The 16,405-nt window shown below is 35.5% G+C and overlaps 1 protein-coding gene across 3 annotated transcripts in view; it reads right to left on the reverse strand.

Moving 5' to 3' along the window:
• The window catches only part of ctnna2 (catenin (cadherin-associated protein), alpha 2), a 371,145-nt gene extending 357,174 nt beyond the window's left edge, over positions 1 to 13,971 (reverse strand). For 2 of the 3 annotated variants that reach the window (XM_042759837.1, XM_042759848.1), the window contains exon 1: positions 13,705 to 13,971. The gene's annotated coding sequence lies outside the window, so the exon portion shown is untranslated. The remainder of the gene's footprint in view (positions 1 to 13,704) is intronic. The other variant, XM_042759833.1, reaches the window with a different exon arrangement.
• Positions 13,972 to 16,405: the final 2,434 nt, after the last annotated feature.

The raw sequence follows: 16,405 nt of genomic DNA on the forward strand, positions 1-16,405 counted from the left end.
AGCCGGTGGGTTTGTCTGAATGACTAATCAATTATAAAGGGCATGTAGTAAGAGACAGAAGTTCTCTGAGAAGGTTTTAGCTGGTATGCTGACAGTATAATTACTGTTAGGCTCATAACACACTAAAGCACAGCTCTCTGCCAGCACACTAAAACCAGATGAAGTCTGGCCTGCAGTAGGTGGTAGCACTGAAACTGGTGTCAAACCAAGAATGTTCTTGTGCAGTTCACTCAGAATTTGGCTGGCAGTGTAAGGATGTTACATGCTGAGGAGGAGGATATGAGAGCGTAGCTGCATTTGACAGGGAGCAACTTAAACCCACTGTGCCATTTCATACTACATTTTTCCTTCCACCTTTTAAATATCTCCAGTCATTAGTTTATTTGTTGATTCCTTCCTCCACAAACAAGTGTTTTATTTTTTTCCTTGCCACAGGGGCAGATAAGAGCGAGAGGTCACTGAAAGAGATGGAGCAAAAGAGGATAAAATGACAAAGTAGAGGACAAGAGGAAATGCAGCAGAGGAAATCAAACAAAGAGAGAGAGAGAATAGTGGATTTAACAGGAACGGGGAGGTGGGATGGAGAAGATAGAGAGAGAGAGAGAGAGAGAGAGAGAGAGAGAGAGAGAGGGGGAGAGAGAGGGAGAGGGAGATGGCCCAGAATAAAGAAAGCACACAGAGCAGATAAACGGTGACAGTCACATTACAGTGGAAGTCACTGGAACATGTCTGTGGCTGATGGTGAGATGCGCAAAAGGACAAAAGGTTCTGCAGCACTCAAAAATAAGATTTTTTTCTGCTTTACTTGCCTTTAACTTACTTTGACTTACATTGTTTTTAGCCAATATAATACTAACTACAAAAAAAAAAAAACTGTATTCATTACAAATAATAACAAACAAATAAATTATAGTGACATTTATGAGTCATTATATATATATATATATGTATATATATATGTGTATATATATATATATATATATGTATATTATATATATATATATATATATATATATATATATATATATATATATATATATGTGTGTATATATATATATATATATATATATGTGTATATATATATATATATATATATATATCTTTGGTGTAGACAGCGTCACTGATTATAATGAGTTCTACAGTATTTTGTCACGCTGCGCCACTAGTGTCTGGTGTAGTCACAGTGTAACATTGGTTTTGCTTTGTTTCACAGAACTAATCGTTGCCTGGGTTGCGTACGTATGTGTGGGGCGGAGCTATCAAAATAGGGGTGAGAGACCCTTTTGGGCTAGGGGCGTGATTGTTTTGGTGATTTCAAATGTCAGCATTGGCTACCAGATATCGCTTACCCCACCTTTAAAGGTAATTCTAAAAAAAAAAAAAAAAAAAAAAAGGGTGCCACTAGCCAATTATACTCAAAATTTCAATGCTTATAAATATATATAAAATAAAACTTTTAACTACATACTATCATATTAATTTTTTAACTAATTCACAGGTAAACTCTGGCATTTGTGATTATCTTTGAATGACTCATTATATTAGCCTGACTGGCCCAGGACTCTCAACACACTTTTAGCCATCATTATATTTGCACCCTGCTAATTCACGATTTTTCTGAGATTTACAACCCCAAATGTCTTTCTCCCGACCGTTACCCTGCATCTCACAAATGATAGGCCTATCGAGTATAAATCTCTATGTGGCTGATTTCTACTGAAGGGATTACTCATTAATGGTACGGGTGGCTTGTTTTTGCTGAGAGCAGCTCTCTTAAAATAGTCCTGACCACTGAGAAACTACTGGTATGCAATGATATAAAGTCATTACTGACACAGGTGAAAAAAATAAAATAAAATCTGCACTGCCTTTCTACTGCTCAACAGTGTATGTGTACACTTAAAAGGTTAGCTGAACATCCAAGGAAAATAAATTATATTGATAAGACTAATTGATAATTAATCTTGTTCTGTAACTCACACACACATCTAAACTTGGAATGAGATTTCTAACCTGTGTTTGTATGTGTCACCAGAGCGACAGACCAGGCACAGCACTGGACTGCCACTACAACAAATGCACATTCCTTATCAGCCCACATTTTAGCGAACCCTCGTGAAATTCCAACTGGAACAGCAACATATCACCATGACTAATATTCAGAAACATGCAAGAGTGGAAACTCATAGCTAGCAGTCTCTCTCACACTGATACAGTATCTCTAAATGTTAGTAGGGACTAATATGTCCATTTTAACTCTGCCATTTTCTTTATTCTTTTAGTTGCAATGCAAGTACACTTCTGTATGAAACTAATCCAAAAAAAAGCAGTTAATGTGAGTTTACAGTCTAAAAAAAAAAACTGTTACATAAAAAAAAAAAAAAAATGTCAAGCAGTTAATGTGAGTTTACAGTCTGTACTGAATGTTATGATAAAAAGATGCTAAAAAAAACAAAGCAGTTAATGTGAGTTTACAGTCTGTACTGAATGTTATGATAAAAAGATGCTGTGTACCACAAAATAATGGCAAGAAAACATGTCTCTCTATTTAGGTTTCTTATCAGGCTGCATGCAAAAACAAACATACAGTGCCAGCAGTGTAGTCTGATTAACAAGAAAATGGCTCTTACAAACAGGTTCCTTAATGAATCTTTTAAAAGGATTCACAAACTCGGCACTTACTATACCACTTCGAATCAGTCCAATAAACCATTCAGTAAATTAGGCTAACTCACTAAAGCAAAAAGTTTTTTGGTTTTTTTTGCATTTAACTCAGACACTGAAAACAGTGCTTATCGCATTCTCTAAATGTGATAAAGGCCAAAGTCAGTTGGATAAACATGTAGCAGGCCAGTCAGACTAACAAGCCCACAGACCAAACTAATGCACAGATTTCTTTTCAAAAGAGGATTCTGAGCAAACTGTCCATCTGATTCACTAATCCTCATTCAGACAGAGAATGAGCTCTGGGATCTGTTTTGTTTCAGGCTGAGCAGACGCACAGATGCTCCCAAGGCCTGCAGTAACTACCGCTATTATCAACAGAGCATTGTCTACAATCTCAGATGAAATGCCAAAAGGAATAACGACTAGTACCAATCCACTGGTGTTGTTTGCTTTGCCTCAAGTCAGTCATTATACGATCCAGAAAAGACTCCTTTGTGATCATTTCAGTTGTAGACAATGTGTGCAACTTCTGAAAGGCAAACATTGGACTTAAATGCATCTTCCCTGTAAAAACAGCTACAGCCAACATGTATTTCCAGGCTGGTTTATGAAGGACTATAAGGTAGACCACCTTGGTCTAAAAAAAAAAAAAAAAAAAAAAATAAAAAAAAAATGACGGTTTCTACAAAATTATTAAGCGCACAACTGTTTTAAGAAATGTTACTAAAGCACCAAATCAGCATATAAGAATGATTTCTGATAGATCACGTGACACTGAAGACTGGAGTTATGAAGCTGAAAATTCAGCTTTGCCATCACAGGAATAAATTACATTTTAAAAAAGAAAACAATTGTTTAAAACAGTATTATTATAGTTATTATTATTATCGATAAATATTTCCAGTCTTGGTGAGCATAAGACAATTCAAAAACATTAAAATAATCAAATTCCATTTAGCTTTTTGTAGATAGCTTCAATCGTCAATGTGATTTTTATTTTGAGCTCAACTTTAAGAAATTTAACATTAAATTTGCTTAAAAGGAAATACATTGGTGTAAAAATGAACATCACAGTTGCATATACAGTATACTTGGATTTTAGACTATTTAAAATAATAGGCCAGAGACCTGAAACATCACAAAATCGCTTTGATGTACAGTAACAGTACATAGCTGAAGTATAGTAGCTGTGCATTGCATCAAAAATAGAAGTGACGCAACCATTAACTTAATTTCTACGTAATGCAATTGGGCACTTGCAGTATAGACATCTCCATTAATTATAATGGGAGAAATCTGATGATGTCATAGTGGCCTATGTATATCTAACCTGTCTGCTTTGACTGTCAACTATTCTTTTGCTGCTTTGCAAGCACTGAAATTTCCTTCAGGATATGCAAATCAAGTTACCTTCTGCTTTACATAACAGCCAATTATTCAGATCATGAAGTTATATGAAAAGCTCTCATTACAGGACTATGGCAGTGAAGTTCAGCCAACTCAGACCTGCTGTTTTTAAGAAGCTCAATCACGACAGATAGTCCCACCACTCTGTTTGTCCCCCTCAAACACTCAATTCTAACTCCACATGCCTGTCTATACCTTTTTCTCTTACAAAATTCATGCATAAAAGCACTCAAAACTGCAGTCCTCTCTCTTTCTGTTTACCCAGATTAAGTCAATGCTCAAATTGAGGTTAATACCTAGATAAACACATTCAGTCATGTAAAACAAGGTCAGGACAAGCAGCTCAGGCTGGAGCTTCCGTTTATTTTCGATAGTACTGTAAAGCACTGTATCTCGTAATGAAATTCCTTAAAAAAGCTCTTTGCTCAGTGATTCAAGACCGTTTCACTGACCACATTGACCATTACTGTAGCTTCACATCTCTGTTCACCTGCAGTTTAAGTGCAGCCTCAGCCAAGAAACCCTGCATATGTATGTGTGTGTCAAGCCCAAAATATACTTCAGTTTTGATACTAACGTTTAACATATCTGTACAGTTGACTGCATAACCTTTCAAAATATATTCCATTTGATAGCATACAATTACTTTCTATTGCTGAACACCAATGAAGACATTTTAAAGAATGTTGGTAAGTCAATGGGGACCATCAACTGTTTGGTTACCAACATTCTATAAAATATCTCATTTTATGTTTGACAAAAACTCATACAGGTGGAACAGTTCACTTAAATTAAAAGTTGTTATTTTTCTAATAAATGTTAAAATTGATAGCTCTCAATTAAACTGTAATAAAGAATGGCTATTGAAATTTTTTAAATATTAGGGGGAAAATTCTATGCAGACTTTATGTGAACTATTCCTTCAAGAAAAGACTCTTTATTATAAAGCAGGAAAAGCTCTTTCCATTTTAGATGCCTGTTATTAGCTTCCACTCCAAATATTGCTTATTTCTTCGTGTCTTGAAGAGGCATAGAGATAAACAGGTTTGAGCTAAATGGATGAGGGAATTTCTCACTTATTGCTCTCCGGTTACAAATGACGTGCACAAAAATTCCAACTTTTTATAGCGTTTCTTTGCAAAACAAACTGACAACAGCAGCAATAGTCAAATTACTCTCAGCAGCAATTGCCTCTGGAGCTGAAGCTAATAATGTTTGGGACAACTATTTCTGGGAAAGGTAAATGGGCACTGACAGCTAATTTCAGCATTCGTGAGGAAAACTGTTTGAGGATTAGTTCACACAAAAATGACAAATCTTTAATTTACTCATCCTCGTGTTGTTTCAAACCCATCTGATTTTCCTTCGTATGTGGAACATGAAAGTAGGAATTTTGTACTGGTAGCTCTTTTCAATGCAATAATGATTAATGGGACCTAGAGCTTTCAAGCTTCAAAAATGACTTAAAAGCACCATAAAAGGTGCACCCTACAGTCGCTTCAACCAGATCAGTCATGGTTTGAGAATTGTTTCTGATTCATAATGGCACCTGGCACTTTGCCAGGTTTTGCAACTGGAGTAGTGCTTCATTTAAAAGACCCGACTCAATAGAATCATTTGGTCATGAATCAGACATTGCTGAACTATCAAAATTACACCAACAAAAGCTAGTGTAGATGTCAAAATTTTCATTGAATAATGACTTTACTTCTGTTCTGTTCTTTACACAAACTTGACTTCAAAAGACTTGAAATATTATGCAGAAGTTGTATACAGTGCAAAGAGTATAATACTTTAATTTGAAACACAGCACATTTAAATTTGTTAGATGTCAAAATGAAAATATTAATGTCATGTTCCCATGCAATTCAGTAAATCTCATATGCATAGGCATATGAGATCTGTCCTTGGTTTGATTACAGACATATTGCATGAAAATGCCAAAGAGAAAAATGGTCTATTTTGAGGATTAATGTTCAGACATGATGAAACAGGATTGTTGTTTCATTCACTGTGCTGAATTTCCCAACATACTGAGCATAAAAAAACAGATGTCTAAAAATTATATTTGGAAGTAGCTGATATTTTTTTTGAACGCCACAGCTTGGTTTCACATCCGGAAATCAATTGCAATTACGGTCAAAACAACAACGCGCCCATCAGAAGGGAATCCTAATAATAACTGGGCAAAGTTTAAAGTGTGCAGTTTTATAGATGTTCTTAAATTACAGGTCACGGTGACTTCTACAGTCCTATTGATTTCCCTCAGTAATAGAACTCAAGCCAGCCAGCAAGCCAGGTGGGGGAGTGACCATCTGTCCAATGCTGCGCCTGCTGACACCTCAAAAGGAGGTAAATGGGCTCAGCTTGCCTAAACACCATGATGTACAAAGACTGGTGGTCACTTCTGTACCTGGGTGCTTTAAACTCTAATAGTGGAGCTAAAACATTCATTGACCCCCACAAAGATTTTGGCTTAGGTAACCACAGTTAATTAAGAAAGTTAATTAATGTTGAAAATCACAAAGATAGAGGATCATGGAAGCATTCGGGAAAAAGAAAGTGCGTAAAGCTAGAGGAAGAGGACATATCTAAAAGACGATGGAGTACAGCTCAGTATAATATACTTTTCTTGCACATATCGAAGAAGTATTTATGCTATAGAATTCCCCTCAGGGGTGCTGAATGTATGAGAAGAAAATGGAGAGGAGAAAGTATAGTCAAGAGAAGAGGTGGTGGTGGTGTGGGGGGGGGGGTTTGACTAGGGCTAGCATTGTCTTGAGTAAGAAGTCTGGTAATCATTGCATCTCATTCTGTACAAAAAGAGAGAATGAATCAGACTTTGTTTACTGGTATTAAGATTAGATTTCATTGGTATATAAACATAGGTGAAAAACAACGACTAAAACACTGAGTTGTCCTCTTTCGTAACTGAAAATGCATTCAGCTATTTTGGACTATGGGAGCACCATGTGTAGGAAAAAAGTTGGGGGAAAAAATCCCCAAAAAGTACAAAAATTATAACGTAACTGAAAATGGATTTAATTGTATTGTTTTCATAGCAAATGTGTTTGAACAGCCACAAAACAAATAAATAAAAAAAAACCTTCATACTGAACTAATACATGATCATTGTGGGACATGTTGTGAGAGAGCGCACCAAAATAGGCATTCCAAAATTTGGCACTTCAAAGTTATGGTCGAAAACACATCTGATTTCTTTATCCGGCTAATTCGCTTCCTGTCCCGATCACTGGTAATCTGTGTAATATGGGTTTGTTCAGTCATACACCGCACTCAGTGCTCTTGCAAAAGTGATGTAAAGTCTGATGAAATAAGAGGGGAACAGAAAGAAACAGCAAGATAGAAATATATCTATGAATATGTAAAGTAGGGTTATAAATGAAGGTACCACGGTTCAATATCAGTAAATGTAAATGTCAGTATTAAACCTGAGCAACTGCTGCTATTTACGAAGTGTAGGATTTATAAAAAAAAAGATTAATTTGGCAAAATAAGATTGAAGATTGAAGATTGTTTTTTTTTAACCTGATGAAATAATATAACCAAGTTAACACTCTAAATCCATGCAAAATCAAGTAAATGCCATTTAAAAAATTTAAAATAACAGACTTTAAAACTTCTGTCTATAATAATAATAATAATAATATTTTGTAATTTACAGTATATATTATTAGTACAGATCCTAGTGCAAAGGAGGAACCCACAACACAAATTCATTGTACAGAAGAAAAAGAAATGAGGTGGTAAAGAGAGGGAGACTGCAAGATGAGAACGGAGATGACTCCTACAGTGACTCCTCCATATCCTCCAGCAGGATGTTGTTTTGAAGATTGGGTTGGAGAAAGAAGGGAACTGAAGAAAGCAGGAGGAACAGATGAAACCCAAGAAGAGAAGGATAAATTGATGCAGTCTAAAAAAGCTTCTGTTGACTTATCACAGTCTCACATGCTCGAGAAAGAAAATGAGACCAGTTTTACTAGTGCCCTTTAAAAGTCTTCAGCGAGACGCTGCGACAAAACTGGTCAGATCAAAAATAACAGCTTTCTGAATGCTAAAGTGAATAGAGAAATAACTTTTTCTTTTCACAAAATGAAATCAAAAAAACATTAAATAAAGTATCAAATAAAAGTGTCAAGAGTTCTAAAATACTTCGCGTATCAAGTGCTGCTTGCCATTAATCAGAAATTTTGATTTGTTTGTCTTGCTTAAGTTATATCTCGCAGCAGCACTGGTTCAGTTACTTCTCGAGAGCTGCAGGCAATTGCTCGCCCCGTCTCCAAACTCAAAGGCGCCGCTGTTTGCAAACAAGAAGATCAGAAATGCGGCTTTTTGCTCAGCATCTCTCAGAAAAATATAGACAGTATACTGCTGTCTTGTTCTCAGAAAATGCTAATCACTACTTGCAATGCAGACTTTTAAAATCCAGTTCGGTCTCCAGGTAGATGCTGCCCTTTTGCACTGATCCACCATCACCATGCCTTCCTCAAATTCTATAAGCATATGGCTCTCAGCAGACCAATCACAACTGACAACAAGAAGAGCTGCTCATATAATGTGCTGGTGGCTACATTTCTGACGCAAAGCCACATAACTTGACTTTTTTCATGAAAAACTGCAAATATCAAGAAGTGGAAATAGTATAATAGTCCGCCAGAAAAATCAATAAATATAAACTAGGAATACGGATATCAAAATATTAGTGTTTAGCCTTTGTATTGTGGTGAAAATTGTTTACGTTTACCAAATTTGGTGTTCCTGGGCAAAAATTACTAGCCTTTTAAAAAGTGCATTTAGCAAAGATTTCTTTTTGGAAGTGACAAATCAACAGGAACCATGTTTCTGTTTGAGTCAATTTGTCACTGTTAGGCCTCTGTACTCCCCTGACATCAGTTTAATGCTTCTTCTTTTATAAATGAATGAGAATATGATCAAGTTGAGTACAAAGAACAACTTCTACATGAACCCTGATGGGAAACTTCCACGAACAAAAGCTACATCTGCATCCCAGTAGGCATTGCACAATGTTCTTGGGCACATTAGCATTGATGTAAATGGGTGTTTCAAGTCTTTCCACATTAGTCACTGCTAGCATTACTCCCATTACTCAGATTACAGTGCTTAAGCTTTCATAAAGTTCATAATGTCAGCAAAGAATAAGTGGGAGTGTTCATGAAATTTGCATATGGTCTGTGGTATGTGCTCAGGATAATACAACATAAATTAATATAAATAAAGGTAGAGATAAGGCCATCACATAGCCTAGGGAAACAAGCCTTATTTCAACATTACACTTTGTACTGTACATGTCCTTCGATCTTTTGCTATGAATCAGTGGAAAGGCACTCCTAACTTTAAACTGTGACAATAAAAGTTTATTTAAAGGCAATTTCACCTCCTTTTTTTTCAAAGCAATTAACTTATTAATTATTTTGAAACTGCAAACAAATGCTGCTGATAAAATAAAAAAAAAATAAAAAATGTTTGCCATTTCAAATCTGTTTAAAATACATAAAAGACAGGTCTAGAAATATTTCACTCCTGAAAATGTGAGTAATATATAGTCTCTGTACATTTAAAAAGTATTTGGACATTTACACTACCGTTAAAAAGTTTGGGGTTTTAACAATTTTTAAAAGAAGTCTATTATGCTCACCAAGGCTTTAGGATTTTCTATTTGAATATATTTTAAAATGTATTTTATTCATCTGCTGGCAAAACTGAATTTTCAGTAGCCATTATTTCAGTCTTCAGTGTCACATTTCTTCAGAAACCATTCTAATATGATGATTTGGAGCTCAAGAAACATTATTAATTAACAATGCTGAAATGCTATATTTTTACAGGATACTTTGATGATTAGAAAGTTCAAAAGAACAGCATTCATTTGAAGCAGAAATCTTTTTTGTAAAATTATAAGTGTATTTACTGTCACTAATTGATTATTTAATATGAATAAAAGCATTATTTTATTTATTTATTTTTAATAAATAAATAAAAATTACTGACCCCAAACATTTGAACAGTATAGTGTAAGTCACACAAAATGCACTTTTATTATTTTGCACTTCTTTACATTTTACTAACTTTACTCAACTGCAGTTACACAGTTACTCAACTACTATTACAGTAACTAGTGACAATTAACCTGAACCTTCTATTATATGTTTTGTCTTAATTTTGAACAGCATATCTATTGATTCATTCATTTGAAATCTAAAAAACTTTGTGTGTGTGTGTGTGTGTGTGTGTGTGCGTGCGTGCGTGCGTGCGTGCGTGTGTGTGTGTGTGAAATGTTTTGCTTTAATAAATGTGGCACAGGCACACATTGTAAGAAAACGTTTTCACATTCATACATAAACTGCAGATAAATGGAGGGATGCACATGCAGACACAGACCAATTAAGTCATTTTCAAGTGTGGTTTCGCAAGTTGGCAAGCGCTGTATAAATGTTTGCACACATTAGAATCAATAGTCTGAACAATGCATGCTAGGATTTTTCCTGTCATTCTGTGCAGTGAGCACGCCTTCACATCGGAAAGTCTCTCCGTCTAGCTGGGTTCTTTATTACTGCTTGTTTGCCTTAGCAAACAGAGCCCCTCGCCTCAGCCTGGAGACACCATAGCGACCAGATTCGCTGAGATCACGCACACAGGGCGTCCCAAGGAGCTGACACTGGGCAAATCTGCTCTCCTGGTACTCACTATAAAGCACCTTATTTATGTGCATTGCCAGTCCATTTGAGTATCATAACAGCTGCTAAAGAATTTAAACTCATTTGCTTTTGAGTGAATGCAATAAATTGTTGCTATCGGCCTACTGTACACAGAACATAATAACTACTGTGCATATAAAATATCAGTGCCATATTACATGAAAACAGAAAGCATGTGACCCTTTAAAAGCCTGTTGACATACAGTGCTGAGAAAAGCCCTGACATGACTGTGGAGACCGTAATAGTGTTGCACACCTCCCTGTCAATCAAATGCTGGACTTCTAAATGCAGCCTCACTGTTGCCCTTTTACCTATTTGGTTTCTTCTTACAAATCTATACGGCATGGAAACATCTACACTCGGAGTGAGCAAATAAAACACTGCTATTATAATCAAGGAAGCGTTCTATACAGTCAGCAAAATTGATTAGAATGGGAACATTCCTGTTTGTGGCTTTGCTAGCAGTATAAACAGGGTGTTATAATGTGCTGTTGACTGTGAGGGACAGAGTGAATTAAAATATTTTGTTGTTACATGGTGACTGAAGGGAATCTAGAAATTCACCTAAGAAATAACATGCCTGTTTAGGGCTTGTATTATGCAATTTGCAATACACAAACCCATTGAATCCCACTGAAAACATTTGAGAAAACTTTTATTTTGAGTTTGAAGAGTGTTGAATGTTACAGTAACTATAAATAAATGCAGACTATCTTGATTTCATGTGAACATTTTTGCTTGGCTGTTGTGAAGTGTCACATGACATGAAAGGAAGCAAGTAAACCATAGATACAGCTGCCATGTTTGGTGTATATAACAGTAAAATAAAAAATAAAATAAAAAATAAAAAACATTTCCTCTTAGATGACCATTGTCTTTCCATTCCAATTGCCTAGTGAAAAAAAAAAAAAAAACCCTGAAAAATAACCCAAACTCGTTTATTCTAAAATACTTACCCACTACAGTTTTGAGGCTGCAAAATAAAAATAAATAAATAACACATGCAGTTTGATTTATTGAGCTATCCTGGGAGTAGTTTCACTTAGTGGAATACAAATGGGATCAAATAAAAAAACTCGTTATGTATACCTTGGCATAAGTTGTAACAATTCACAACTACTGTTTTTGCACAGGGCTTATTTTACCATTATAGAATCACAACATAGAGGTTAGATAAGTTAAACATGCATTGTACATAAAATGTATTATTTTACATTCAGATGCTACTGCAGTGTGTTATCAACAATTAAACACTGTTTGCATTCATTTTATGGTCTGCAAAGTAAGCAGGGCTCAAGGCAAAAATGCCACTGAACGTGACCTGTACTTAGCGTGCAAATGTATTTTTTGTATATTACATTTGTTATATAATTAATCAAATCTAGTCATAGGCTTGGATAGCGAATTTTCAATTTCAGTTTCAATTCGTCTGTATATGTTATCTTTAAATATTCAACTTACCAGCCTTTCAAATATTTGCAATTTACACCACTAGCACAGTTAGCTAAAAGCCAATTATTAAAAAAAAAAAAAAAAAAAAAAAAAAAAAAGGTTTCTAGTTCTATAATCAAAATCTATAATAAACTGATCCCTCGGATGGCATGCTTTATCGACACACTGCTCGAAATGCAACGGAAACCACCTAAGCAATTACCTGTGTGTTAACTATAAAGATAACTAATGATAATTAGTTTCCACGCCAACACACAATATCATTTTGTTTATTATAAAAATGCACCACCGCTTTGCTAATGTGTTGCTTTAAATGTTCTGAAAGTGATTCCAACCATATCATTCCTCAGTGTTGCTATCATTACAGCTGCGATGTGGACTTATTCACACAGAATTAGAACAATTAAAATGTTAAAGTTATCGTTACAGTTATCCTTAATGTGAAAGGACCTTATTTGGCAACAAGTGAGAATATGTGTTTTGACTTGTAAATACTGAAATGTTGAAATATATACAGTTCATATAGGGGGAAAAAACAGCCTTTTGTGCCACAAGCTTTTGGGGTTTAAAACTAATTTAGGGGGATCCGACACAAGTGCCACAAAAACCCAGACCACCGCCAACTCGCACCCTTCAATTGGAGTATTTGACATGCATTGGATGACAATGCTACATTTTGTTCTGTTTATTTCTTCTTCTTCTTTTATTATTATTATTATTATTATTTGAAAACCATATCCTCATAATGGTAGAAAAAAAAGAGCCTATGAAAATCAATTTCATGCAAGCCAAATATCATTCTGTATTAAAAAAGAACATTTTCTAACACTGGGTTTCATCCAGCAACAATTACCGACAAAATATGTCAATGCCATAAAGTCCAAAGTTGTATCTTATTGCAAAACTTTAATATTTACTTCTTAGAAACGTACAGATCCTAAACGCCTCTTCCACCTACCATTTAAATATAAAATCGAGCACAATAGTAACTGCACACAAACAATAACGGAACATTAAAGACGGGAGGCGCTCCGACAATGAGGATGAAAGGTGTCTACAGACCGCGGTTAGTCGAACCAATGCTTTTTATTATTACAATACACTATGCGTATGCAAAACAACGTCCGTTATCACGCGGATAATATTCTGCTCCTATTCTATTAAAAGCAAACCTTTATTTAACCTAATATGAGCTGGTTAGCCGGTATGCTAGCAGGCTGCAAATGGGAGGCACTGGCCATCACCTCGGTGCTGGAATAACTGTAGGTTTATACAGCTGAGAGCATTAGACAGTCGCTTCAGGGTATTTACCTATATATTTTCATCTGACATCTGATGTTTTCCTAATTAAATAAGCGCAATAAATCTAGGATGCACAAGCCTCGCCTTTCACATCTAATAACGGTTTGCTTATTCCAAAGTGGCTTCCATAGATCGTACCTTCAGTGATGACAGTCCCGGTACAGGAACAAAACACTTCCGAGGAAATAAGCTGGTGTGATTTATTTCCAAACGTACGGCTTTCCAAACCTAGCCAGTAAGTTTAAACAACCCAGAAAATCCGCCGGCTCGCCTCTGAAGTGATGGAAGCAGAATGAATCCACGCGTTGCTGTGGGTATCTAGGAAATGCTCGTCTCTCTGCCGCTCCCTGCCAAATAATGACCCCTCCCACCGAATCCCCAGCCACACACACGACAGGTGCTGAGTATGCGCGCTCCCTTCTTGCTAAATAGTGAGCCGCGCGGTGGCTCTGTAATGCGCCTGCGCCATGAGCGCGGCGAGAAAGAGCGCAGCCTGTGATGGGCGGGGCGAAGATGGTGCTGAGCATCTTTGTTGAATAGTGATGCTCAGCTGGAGGATAGAGGCTAGAGCGCGTGCTCAGTGATGTATGCTTATTGCAGTTTACGATTTTTTGGTAATGTGTATTATTTATTTATTTTTTCCTTATTGAGAAACAGGCCTACTGTGTTTATGGAAAGCATAAACAAACAAATCATAAACAAATCTTGTTTTTTTTTTTTTTCTTAATTTATGATAAGTAAAATTATATGATTATAAATATAATTAAGTATAATTTAAAGTATTTAAAAAAAAAAAAAACGCTATTCATTCACTAGTAGTCGACTTTTTATGGTCAATAAAGATGCTGGTATTAACGAGCTGGGTGGCTCATTTAATCCTTATATACACTGTACTGTATTGAATCAGTATTGAATAATTCAATATCAGTATAGCCAATAGTCAATATTTATTGCAATTAAAATAATTGTTGAATTTATCTGAACTGGTATTTTACCAAAAAAAAAAAAAAGAAAAAAAAAAGAAGAAGAAGCACAAAATGTGCACTGGTAGATTTCAGTACTAGCCGAAATGATCTCTTTTATTAATTGGCTTATCGGCTACACTTTTTGCTGAAGCTGACAAAATCAAAGAAGCTAAGTCTTTCACTATTGATAATCTTCATTTTCAATGAACGCTCATTTACAATCATGTTCATATTTTTAAAAAAAAATGTGTTGTTAATGTGTTGATTAAGGTTGTTTTATGGCTTCAATACAGTACAAGTAGTTACATAAAGCTGAGTGAAGATTCAGCAAAAATTGTACTTTTGTTTGCCACTGTAGAAAACAAAAACAAAAACAAAACAAACATACATGTTACAATAACATGGGAGTGAGCAAATTAAAACAAATTTCATTTCTGAAAGAACTATTTCTATTCCTGTATTCCTGAATACAGGCCACTCTCTGTCCCCAGTGAACCCGGGGTTATGGACATCATTGTTCTTTCAGGCATATGTTCACCATGCTGTGCCATGCTGTGTCAGTTATATATAAATATACATCAGATGGCTCTTAAGACCAGAGGGACCGATATTTTCATGACAATGCTACACAAATCCTGACCAGCTCTCGACAAGCAGCTTTAGATGATAAAAGCACTATTCCAGTATGGTGACTTCACTGGACAGACAGGAAACTACAGTGAATGGTTTGAAGGCTTATACAGCCTTACTGTTGTAACAACAGCCTGTTTGTTTTTTTTGTTGTTTTTTTTTTTTTTTTTTTTTTTGCTGATATGCACACTTCCACCATGCCAGAGATTGGCAGTATGCATAATAAATATGCTGAATAAGTGAGAGGTTTACATATTCATATAGTTGTAGTAAGCGAGTACCAGTATAGCAGAAAGACCTTCTATCAGTTGGAAAACAGAGACAATTTCTGATTGTTAAATGCATAATTTTATTTATTTTTTTTTTCAAAAATTAAATCAAATCTACTGCATGCTTTGAAAATGTTGTAAAATCAGATAAAGAAATGGTTCACAAAACATTGAATGAATAGTTCACCCAAAAATGAAAATTTGTCAAATATTTACTCACCCTCAACCCATCCAAGATGTAGATGAGTTTGTTTCTTTGTCAGATCAGATTTGAGAAAATTTAGCTTTAGATCACTTGCCCACCAATGGATCCTCTGCCGTGAATGGGTGAAAACATAATAAAAACACAAAAATAATCCAAAAACATCACAATAATCCACAAAACTTTAAACCGCATGCAGCTTTTCACTTCAAAAGTCTATCAGGCTACTTGTGGATTACTGTGTTTTTGTCAGGACTCTCACCCATTCACTGCAGAGGATCCATTGGTGAGCAAGTGATGTAATGCTACATTTCTCCGTTCAGAAGAAGAAACAACATTATACAACATTATAATGCCTTATACAACATTAGGAAGATCAGACCCTTCCTGTCAGAGCAAGCCACACAACTTCTTGTCCAAGCTCTTGTTCTCTCCAGACTGGACTATTGTTATGCTCTCTTGGCGGGCATTCCGGCATGTTCTATCAACTCTCTGCAACTGATCCAGAACGCAGCAGCAATGTTCCCTTACCGAAAAGTAGTATACTTCAAGTTTATTTTATTAAGTATTCTTAAGTAAGTTCAAGTATATTTTTAAGTATAATTTATGTAGCAAGTATACAAATATCAGTGTTCTAGTAGTATACTTCTAAGTGTACTATTTCAATACTTCTTGGGACTAAATTGGCCCACTTTCTAGTATATAAAAGTATACTTTAAGTATAACAGTAGCAAACTTTGAGTACACAACTAGTTTACCTCTTTGTTTGTAGT

The sequence above is a fragment of the Cyprinus carpio genome, chromosome A1 (genome assembly GCF_018340385.1).
Source record: "Cyprinus carpio isolate SPL01 chromosome A1, ASM1834038v1, whole genome shotgun sequence".
In the NCBI taxonomy this organism is placed as follows: domain Eukaryota; kingdom Metazoa; phylum Chordata; class Actinopteri; order Cypriniformes; family Cyprinidae; genus Cyprinus; species Cyprinus carpio.